Source organism: Lissotriton vulgaris, chromosome 5, assembly GCF_964263255.1.
Source record: "Lissotriton vulgaris chromosome 5, aLisVul1.2, whole genome shotgun sequence".
Taxonomy (NCBI): Eukaryota; Metazoa; Chordata; class Amphibia; order Caudata; family Salamandridae; genus Lissotriton; species Lissotriton vulgaris.
This window is the reverse complement of record NC_141693.1, coordinates 1,081,172,118-1,081,182,846: the sequence shown is the minus strand read 5'-3', so window position 1 is coordinate 1,081,182,846 and position 10,729 is coordinate 1,081,172,118.

Below are 10,729 nucleotides of genomic sequence, written 5' to 3'. Positions count from 1 at the left end.
TCTGAGAGAATGCACATACCCATCCCCTGTCACTCTACAGCCAGACAGTCAATCCACAAATCAGCAGAGGTACAAAGGATGGCTAAGCGAGAACACAAAATATTAAAATCATCTTTACTAAAAGATGAATTGTTATATTCTGAGTTCTGGCATAATAAACTCCATCTTTCTATCAATGGGAAAGTATATTTATAAGACATTATAAATAAACTCCCATTCTATCCAATGAGTCAAATAGCCTTTCAATAGTGAAAAACGAAGTTCACTATTTCACTTTCAGGACATGTCACACACATCAGTACATGTCCTACCTCTCACAAAAACTGCACCCTAAGGGGTCTCTTCATGTGAGAAAATGGAAGGTTAGGGCCTGGCAAGTGCACCCACTTGGCTGGTTGACATTGCATTACCAAACTGCCCACAGAGACTGCAGTGGCAGGTCTGAGTTTCATTTACAGGCTGCTCATGTTGGAGGCACAATCAGTGATGCAGGCCCACTATCAGCATTTGATTTACAGGCCCTGGGCACATACAGTGAACTGTACGAGGGACTTAACAGTAAATCCAATATGCCAATCATGGAATCACCAATCCATAATCACAATTTACACAGAGAGCATATGCACTTTAGTACTGATCAGCAGTGGTAAAGTGCCCAGAGTATTAAAACCAACAAAACAGGGTAAAAAAGGAGGTCAAAAATCAAAAAGTCTGGGGATAAACCTGCTGAAAAACCCTGGTCTAACAGTGATTACTGGATAGCTTTCTAGAAGTAAACAACCACCCTTCATTAATAACATCCCAAAACATTTTTATCAAATGTACTCTGGCAATATAGTCAACTTTGACCTCACACCGATTCGTCTTCACCATAACATGGATGCTCTCTTTAGGTATTCGGATACTAATTTCCTAAAAGTAAACATATGGAAAACAAAATTGGTTCTATTTAGAGGAAGCAGATGTTCCAGTAATTTTGTCTGGAGGCCTAGAGTGAGGCCAGTACAGTTGCAAGGATGTATCCCTATCTGGGGAGAGTGTTTTGTCAGACACTGGAACCTATATGTCATTTGAGCATTTAGAACGGAAGGCGGCAGCCTAGCTGAGTGCCATAAAAAGATTTTACTCATCCTCTGGAAAAATACACTATTATCCCCTTCTAGAAATCTATTGCGTTAAGATACCCTCTATTTTTACTGATGCATTAGAGTATACTACTATAAAAAAGTGTTTCTTTTTATATCTTAATGAAGGAAGTTTTTAGGTAAGATTACCACAATGAGCCAAGCCACGCATTTTCAAGTATTATGCCTAGAACTCTCAGTAGCCAGCTCTACACTAGGGCCCTGGGAAATAATCAGATGGCCATATAACTATGTCTATGCTTCTGAAGGCTCCCTAAGAGCACTTCCATATCAATAAACTTTTAAGGGAAGTCTAAGTCAGTCCTCATTCAAAGAAAACCTTGAGATAGCTTTAGAACATTTTCACAGTGCCATCAATCTCTTACAGTCTTGGTCATCCACACTCTTAACGTTTCTTCTGAAAAAATCAACTCTAATGTTAAGTTTTTATCTTGATAATGAACACTGCTCACATCTATCTCGTTATAAGCTCTATGCAGCCAAAGCAACATTTAAAATCAGTCAAAAATATCTAAGATTTACACTAAACCAAAGAGTCAGACGATGCATAATTTTGCTTCGACTAAGGCTCCTCCCATTAAAACATTTAGTAGACACTGGGGGGATACCACTGGAAGATCAGGCTCTTGTGACCTCTGTAAAGGAGGAGTTCAAGAATTAGCACATGTTTTATTTGTATGCCTAAGTGAACTATTGACTAAGGCTCTGCACCATTTTATAAAACATATATGTTTCAGATGCAATTTCTTAAGAATTGACAATTTGATTGATCTAATTTGTTTACCACTAAATGAATTTATTTGCTATAATATGTTTACATTTTTAATGCCTTTTTACCATTGTCTTGAAGCTGTCTATTTTACGAATAATTACATTTAGTGAACATATTTATATTGTTGATCTCAGGAGAGGTCTAAAACAAAACACAATAAACGTGAAACTAAAGCCAACAAAAACAAGGTCAGAAAAAACAGGGAGGAGGCAGGCAAAAGGTCTTGGGGGGTTACACTTCAGAAAGGGCTAGGTCTAGCAGCCATCAGCAATTGTGTTCTACACATTGTGTTACAGTATTTATAAAAACTCCTGCTAATATGTAACAATTGACAAATATGCCTTTGTATGTATGCAAGAATATGTCATTTCTATAGTGTGAACCTAGTCAAAAGGCAGAGGAGCACTGTCCATATTAAAGGAAACAAGCATAAATACAACAAACAAGAGGAGAAGAAGCTTGGGATGGGTTGGTTAATGCATTGTGATCAATTGTTCTTTAAAAAGGTGAGTCGTCACCTCTTTCCTACATTTCAGCAGTTGTTAGGGCAACACTGGGGCTGCATTATGCATACAGTGAATGTTCCCTGTTTTGACAGGTGCGCTGGGGGCAAACAGGGACATTGCTCTGTATTACAAAGAATGTACCACTCCCAAGGCAGCAGTGGACTGCAGCTGCCCCAGGGGCAACACATTCAAGTGAAATATGAAGCAATTGTTTACAAGTCAGTCCATTTTTCCCAGTACAGGCGGTTTGCCTCCTGCACTTTGATGAGGGGGCCTCTTGCAAGTGAGTGACTGCACCCACTTGCAAGAGGCTGTATTGGGGGGTCCATTGGGACCCTCGTTGTCCTCTCCAGAGGGCTGCTCGCCTTTTTGAGGCACACTGTCAGTGCTCCTCCTGACAGCTTGTTTGACTTTGCCCACACGTCCACAATATCATATGGATGCAAAGGCAAAGATATTTCCATATTTGCATGAGGCCACGCCTCCATGGAAATGAGGGAATGCCCTCGCAAGACAGTGCTGGCGCTACATTGGAGGAGAGATAATAGTGTCATAGAAGTGGATGCACAAGAGTCTACAGCCACTTCTGTAACACCAAAGTCCCCTGGGGCTAGCCTAGCGCAGCGCGCACGTGCTGCTCTAGGAAACCGAACTCTTGGAATCACTCTTGACTTTTCACACGCTTGTGCATATGGTTTTTTTTCCATTATTATTTCAAGTAGGCTTTGCGTGCATCTTTCCAAAAAGACAGCACACAATTGGACAAAGGCGGGTGCATGTCCTACCTTTCCCAGTAAATGTATCCACCCAAGCCAACGGCTTGCCATTACGAGCAGGGGTGCCATCTGTTCAGGATCATTTTTCTAATTTGCACGGTCGCCGCGTGGCCGTGCTGGTTTGTTTTTCTCTTGGCGTGAGCTGTTGTGTGTTTGTTTATATCTGCTCACATCCTCTCTCTTTGGTCTTAAACTGTGTACGTGAGTTTGCTAAAAGCATGTGTGCTTTGTTTCAGCTCAGCAGATATTATGCGTTCTCTTAGCTGCATCTTGCTCTTTCTTCCGTTTAACTAATGGCGGACCAGCGTAATGGTTTCAAAGTTCGTGGCTTGTATATGTGACACTGATAATCTGTGCTGCCTGCTGCCATGGGTTTATCGCTGCATTTCCACTAACGCCAGGCCTACTTGCCTCCAGACATTCCTTCTCCTTCCTTTCTGCTGAGTTAGAATAGTTTTTGTTGATTTTAAAAGCAAAATCAAGAAGCACGTCATATCTATGTCTGCTTATCAGAGGTCATGGCCTCCTAGTCCCATTCCAAGTACCCTGTGTTCTTTAACCCAGAGAGCAGGAAGTAAGGATGCTGATAGCCCATACACAAGGGAAAGGCTGCTCTCCTGCCAGTTGCATAGTAAAGGACAGAGTGCACTGCCACCTCACGCTCTGGGGGCACAGCGCCACTGCACACAGCAGATGCACTGCTGACAGCTGCCTAGCGCGTTTACATCATGTGGTACGTCTGGAGTGCCCTCAAATCCGAACCCTCTTTCTGCTTGCAATTTCATGTTAGTGTTGCAGACTGTTGTAGTCATCCTGCGCAACAGTAAACACAAAGTTCAGAAGTATTTCAGCCCAAAACTTTATATCCTAGGTGACTGGGTGTCATGTCTTGTTCCCAACATTTGTACAGCAAACTGCTATCATTCTTACTCTCAGGGGATGGGTGCCAACATGAATGTGGGGCAGGCGCCAAGAGGAGTCAAGTTTCCCACTCACTGGCAATGTGTGGCTTAACAGCTAGAGAGGCCGACTTTTAAGCTGGTTTGAGTCTGGCTGGAGACTCAAAACATCTTGTGATTCTGGACAAATAACTTAATCTCCCTCGCCTAAAAATGAATGCCTCCATCTGTAATCCAACTGGTGCTCATGTAAAGCGCTCTGATACCTTTGTGTTGAGTTCGATCTTTATAAAACTGCTAAAAAATTGTCTGTAGTGCGCTGCACAGTCATAGTTGGTGCTGCACAGCTGCTGGGTGGAATATATCAGTTTAGCGCATTATCTTTATTATTGTAGCGCAAAATCACTTGCCTTTTATTGCATTCTGCTCTGTTGCCCGGACCAATAAGGCTGCCTCGTAGAGCCGTATTATTACCAATTACGCAGCTGCATGCAATGTTGTGTGGGTGGCGACGTGGCATGTTTAATCGTCTTGCTCTAAAGTGTTTATGGGGTGCTGTAGATGTGCTGTTGAGGGTAAAAAGGTAAGGGGCAATTGGAATTAAAAGTGGCAGTAGCTATATCAGCCCATTACAGGGTTCGGGAACTTGGACCAAAAAAAACATTACTTACTTCATCGCCAGCACGTCACATGAATAAATCTTTGCCATGCCGCCTGCGAGGGGGCCATGAGAATTAAATTGTTTATTAAAATGCGGCCTTTTACTCCCAACACAGTGTGTATTGGTTTTGTTAAAGGTATGATCAAGGTCTGTGTGTTAAACTGGGACTAAGTAGGTGCAACCTATGTCCGGACAGCGTTACCAAGTGTAAAAAAAAGACAGAAAAATTAACTAATCCTATCAGAAAATGTGCCGGATGATGCCACATAATTTGCCACTTCTTGCCACTTAATTTAGTCACCACAGCCGCATAATTTGGCCGTACCCTGCCGCACAGTTCCAGGGGCCCTAAATATGACGGTTTGGAAAACACCTAAATCAGGAGCTGACCCGAGTGTGTTCCACTAGTGACTTGTCAGCTCATTAAGCAATGGGAGAAGCCCTTGACAGGTCTCTGATGGGGAATTCTTCTAGAATACCTCACATGTTCCGGCTGGTGTACTTACAGTATGATGCGCAGCCACCATTTGCACACACTAGCATTTTACCACATGAGCGGAATACCTGTGTTTCTTAACAGACATCTCCACTAGTCGAACTGCATAGATTGATAGTCTGCATTGACTTCTGCATCCCAGTGTTACCACGGTACATTAGAAAGCATGTTTCTGTCCATGACACACAGGGATCGCGTCCTTAAACATCATAGGGCGTAACATTGTGTGGCTGGGTTATTAAAAGATAATGTGCTGTATAGCTAAACACTTATAAGGTCCCAAAGGCGAGACCTATTGGCTATGACAGTGCTTGTTTTTCTTTGCCCCAGCGCTCAGGCGCAGTTCTAGTGCTGTTATCTTTAATTCTCCGCCCAACTCCACACAGTGTCTTTGGTGTGAAATACAAAACATGGCACCTCCCATTCAGCGTTCAGTTACCTACTGCCAGTGCTATGTCTTCATTTGAGGTCAGGGGCCATCTTCTAAGATCGCTCCTTGGGAGAGAGACCCTGTAACTCCTCTGTTTATCTGTAGCCTTCATCTTCTATGGACACGTAACAATGACAGACAAAGCCACCACTACCTCCCGTAGGTTGCACTCGAGTTCAGACGAAACTACTGTAGTCACTCTACACCAAACACGCTAGCAGCGCGGGCCCGGAGAGGCATCAAAGAAACGCTAGCTACTCATGTGGACGAGGGGACTGTATGAGTAGCCATGCTTGCTCAAGCTGTTGGTGGGACGCTTAGATCATGAATGTGCTGAGTTTGCCTTCTACATATCGGATGTGGGAGATGTCAACACTTTTTATAGCACTACAAAATCAGCTGCACCTATAAAACCTGTTGTTTTTATATAAAGCACTCATAATTACAATCTAGTTATGCAATCTTGAAGTGTACGGAAAGGTGGCTCTCTCACTGCAGGGTATCACAAAAGCTGTTTCTGGGCTTTTCAGCTACAAAAGCAGAGCTGTTCATTGAGATTAGTCAGTTGAAGCAAACCAACCACCACACCCATAATGCATTCTGTTGTTTTACGAAAACAAAGTTCTCGAAAAGTATCCATATTAAAAGGAGAGACGTGGCAGCTTTAAGAGGGGAGAGGTGTTTGTTATTTTGGTATGTCTTTATCTTCCCCACCCTTAAATATGACGTCCACCTGTAGCCCATTTGTTAAAAGATTATAATCGCACATCACCCTCATTGGGGCAGTCTGTCATGGGCACCATGCACCTGCTTGCAAGAAGTTATAACCCGCTTCTTTTAATGCCACAATAATGTGTGAGGTATCGCCTCCACCCACAGGCACTCTGGTCACATGACTAAAGCTAAAGGTTGCAAAATACGAGCACACTCTGAGGGACACTCCCCCCCCCCCCAAAAAAATCTATGACCTGGATTTCTGGGAGTTAAATGCCCAATGTAATGAATTGTTCTGCTGCTCTGCATGTGGCCCCCTTATTGCCCAGAGACTGGATACTCCCCACCCGCATTACAGTGCCAATATATGTTTTGTATCTCCTAGCAGCTTCCGGGGTGAGGGCTTGGCTGACCAGCTCTGATAAATGTAGCCCGCCAGGTCCGACTGCTGGCCTGGGAAAGGGGTCATGTCCTGCTCTGCGCCAGGTGCCAATTCCCTGACCTTCTCCATCAGCGCCTTGGAGAGGGCGTCTGCAAATTCGTTGTCTTCCCCTGGTACGTGGCGCGCTCTCAGGTCTATGTTGCCTTCCAGCTGTAAACTAACCAATCTTTGCATTAATCGTAGTGTATCTGGGCAGTTGGCTGTTCCTTTGTTAATCGCCTGCACTGCCCCCTTGTTGCCGGACCATACTCTGCAATTCTCACTTCCAAACAGTGGGAGCAACTATGATAGGGAATAGTTCAGAAAGGTGATATCGCTGGTAATGCCCGCCCAGTGCTCTCTGCCAGGCCATTGCCCTGTGCACCACTTCTTGCCCAGGATTGCCCCAAAACCTGTGCTGCTGGACACGTCTGTGTACAGTGTGATCTGTTTGCTAGTTACCCAGCCTTCCCTCCAGATCAGTAATCCATTAAAGTCTGCAAGGAATGTATTCCCACATCAATAGGTATTTCTTGACTTCTGCCCGAGCCTGACGTGATGGTGCTTATGGGTGACCCCACATGTCAATCGGGTCAAACGCCTGGTGAATGCTCTGCCTGCTGGGATTACCCTGTCTACAAAGTTCAGCTTGCCTATGAGTCTCTGGAGGTCCCTCAGTGTTGCCTTCTCACACTCGCAGAGGCTCCTGATTTTTTCCCTGAAATCCTCCACCTTTTCTGGAGGAAGCCTGGCGACTGAGTCTAGCTCTACTCCTAGGACTGTGATTTTTGTCAAGGGGCCAACTGTCTTTTCTGCTGAAAGGGGGATACTTAGTTCCCCAGATAAATCTACAAATGCCATCAAGGTGTCGCCGCACTCGGCTGACGTCGAAGGACCAGTGAAAAGGAAATCGTCCAAGTAGTGGAGTTTCCCACTCGAGGGATGCCTGACATGTAGTGCCCATTCGATAAAGGTGCTAAATAGTTCAAAATAGGCGCACAATACTGAGCACCCCATTCGCATTGCTTAGACAAAATAGAGGTCACCCTCCCATTGGAAACCGAATAGATGAAAGCTTGAGGGGTGAACTGGGAGTAAGTGAAAGACAGACTAATTGCCCGACTTTGCCTTTGGAGCCCCCCGGCCTGCTGATCTAACTAGTAGGTCGATGGCATTGTTTATTGTGGCGTAGTTTGCCAAACATACCTTTGTGCTGATTCCATCATTTACTGAAGGACCATCTGGGCATGACAGGTGGTGAATTAGCTGGTATTGTCCTTGCTCTTTTTTGGGGACTACCCATGTGAGTGGGGAGGAGGCCCTTTTATTCTCTATTTTCTTTGCCACTACCCCCGGGGGCTGCATCGGTGATTTTATATTTCTGGCACTGCCTGGCGGGAGGGGGCCTGTAAACGGGATTGGGAAGCCTTCTTCAAAACCGTGAACTAGTCTCTGCTACTGTCTTGTTGTGGTAACCGTTGGCTAGCTTGGGCAAAAAGTGTATGTTAATGGGGGACTGTACTAGTCTGTAATTTTGGAACCCAGTTGTCTCCCTCGAGCCCCCCTTGTCTGATTCACTGTTTCTTTTTCTCTTTCTTATTTCCTTTGTCATCTTTGTTGCATTTGCACCCTGCTGCCGGGTGACCTCCCCGCAGGAGGAGCAGACATGCTGGAATTTACATGATGCCCCTTAGGTGCAGTCATTCACTTCGATCTTTCAGCAGATTGCCGGTGTCCCGTTGCTGTGTGGTGCTTTCCCATGAGCTGAATTGTTTGGGTTTTTGAAAAGGCCTCCCTTTCCCCGAAAGGACTGTTCGTTTCTTCCTACCCATGATTTGGCCTCCCTAGCCACCATCATTTTGTCAATGAAACCAGATACATCCTCCCCCTTCCACTCCATTTCTGGGTGTGTTTGCATTTTTAGCCTGAACCCTTTATCATATTCCAGCCATGCATCGCCAGGGAATTGTCTCTGCGTATTATGGATATTGGCTTCATAAAGCCATAGGTCGGCTGTGCAGTGCAGCAATTTCTCCACTATTATGCAGGCCATTATTCGGAATGAGTCTAGCCAAATATCAAAATTTCTCTCCTTACACTCTTTTCTTCTATACCTTTTAACCTCATCCTTCTTATTGCAGGTGGTCAAGTCAAGCCCCTCTAACTGTATTTCCAGCAATGAAATGTATCAATGAATTACTTCCTCCAAATTCCTTCCTTGACCGCCAGCGGTATGAGGCTAGCTAACCCTGTGCCCCTGGTGGTTAATCACCCCTGCCTGTATGCCTAAACTTTTCATTAAAAGAGGCTCCCTACTTTTGAAGCATTCTTGCATAATTGCACTGATAAGCTCACAACTCGCCACTGTGTCCGTGGTCCCCCTGCTCGGTCCCGCTGCCACCGTGCTGGCTACAGGTGGTTGGGCATTCTTTAGGGTAAAACTTCTTGGGAGCTGCTGCTTCTGAAGGCTTGGCTGATGCCCTCCTCTGTCATTTGGCTGCAGGTGTGTTGAGTACGATCTGCTACTGGTGGCATGGCCCTTCCCCGGCGTCCTCCAGCAGATGGGGCTGAAGCCAGTCTCTGCCGTGGACCTCCAAATCCTCCGCAGCAGGTCGTTAAGGTCCTCCTGCTGCCTTTTGTTCCCCTTCTTTGCCATCTCCAGCGTTACCAGAGCAGCTTCCCACTTGCAATCTCCCTGCTATTGCTACTTAATTGTTTCATTGCGAGGTGCTGCTTCCAATGTATGCACCAACGCAGATGTCTGCCCCCCAATTTGGGATCGAGTGTGGTGAGCCACTTGATGCTTTTGCCTTGGTAATGTGCCTAATGCACCAAGAACTAATCCTTTGAAATGCCCAAAGGCGTCCCAGGTCACTTTAAAAATCATCTGGTTTCGCTTCATGATGCCTATCACAAGGCACCTGTCCCTTAAAAAAAAAAACGGTGTTCTTGCGCTTGCTTCCTCTCCCTGGAGGCGTGCGCCCCCGACTCCGGAGCCCTGGTGCAGAGCGGATCAGCTGTTCATGTGCGGCTATTGCGATGGGCGTTCTCCCACCTTGAGAGCTTTATCGGTGCCGCCGGAAGGGGCCGCCTGACCAGGTATGCTCCCATCCGTCACCCACACAGCCTCCGCTCCAGTTAGGGTGTTGGGAGTTTGGCATTATGTCCGCAGAGGTGTTTGTCCTTTTGCGCAGTGGAAGCTGGGGTGGGTTCCCCGTCATCCTTTTCCTTTCGCCTGCACCCGGACCAATATTTTGCCTTCCCTGGCCACGCACCACCTCGCTGGGCAACCTGAGGAGCTGGGGTGGGCACCCGGTTTCCTTCCACGCTTCACAACGTTTGTCCTTCGGTGCTGGGGGGTCTTCCTTACTGTCACTGCTCTGCTACGAATTAACCTCACGAACGATGGGTGAGCTGGAGAGAGGGAAGTTTTTGCCAGCGGCAGGCACCCGAATGTCACTTGTCCTCGTTGCAGAAACGGTGCTTGCCTGTAGTTGGGGGAACTGGGATGGGCATTGGTCGTCCTCTTGCTTCTGTTAGCCTACGACAGGCTTTACCCCGTTCTCTGACAGAGCTTCGCCTCATCCACAAAACAACTTCCTCACCTCTGCTGGCCCCCCCGCTCCCAAAGATATGAGCTTACCTATGATAGCAGCGCTTATATCCCCCCCCAGCGCTTTCCCGCCTTGTACCTGGTTTCCCCCCATTGGGGGGTTTGTAATGTGCTCGGGCCCCCAATGGGGGCCGGCGCCCCTCTGGTCGCTGCAGCGGGGGGGGGGGGGGGGCGCTGGAGCTTTCTTGCTTCTTGGCGTGAAAAACCGGTTCCGACCAAGGCTCGGCGCCGGGTATGGCGTCGACCCTCAAGGCTCCCTTCGGGGGCGGCATCTGTGAAACCAACCACCACACCGA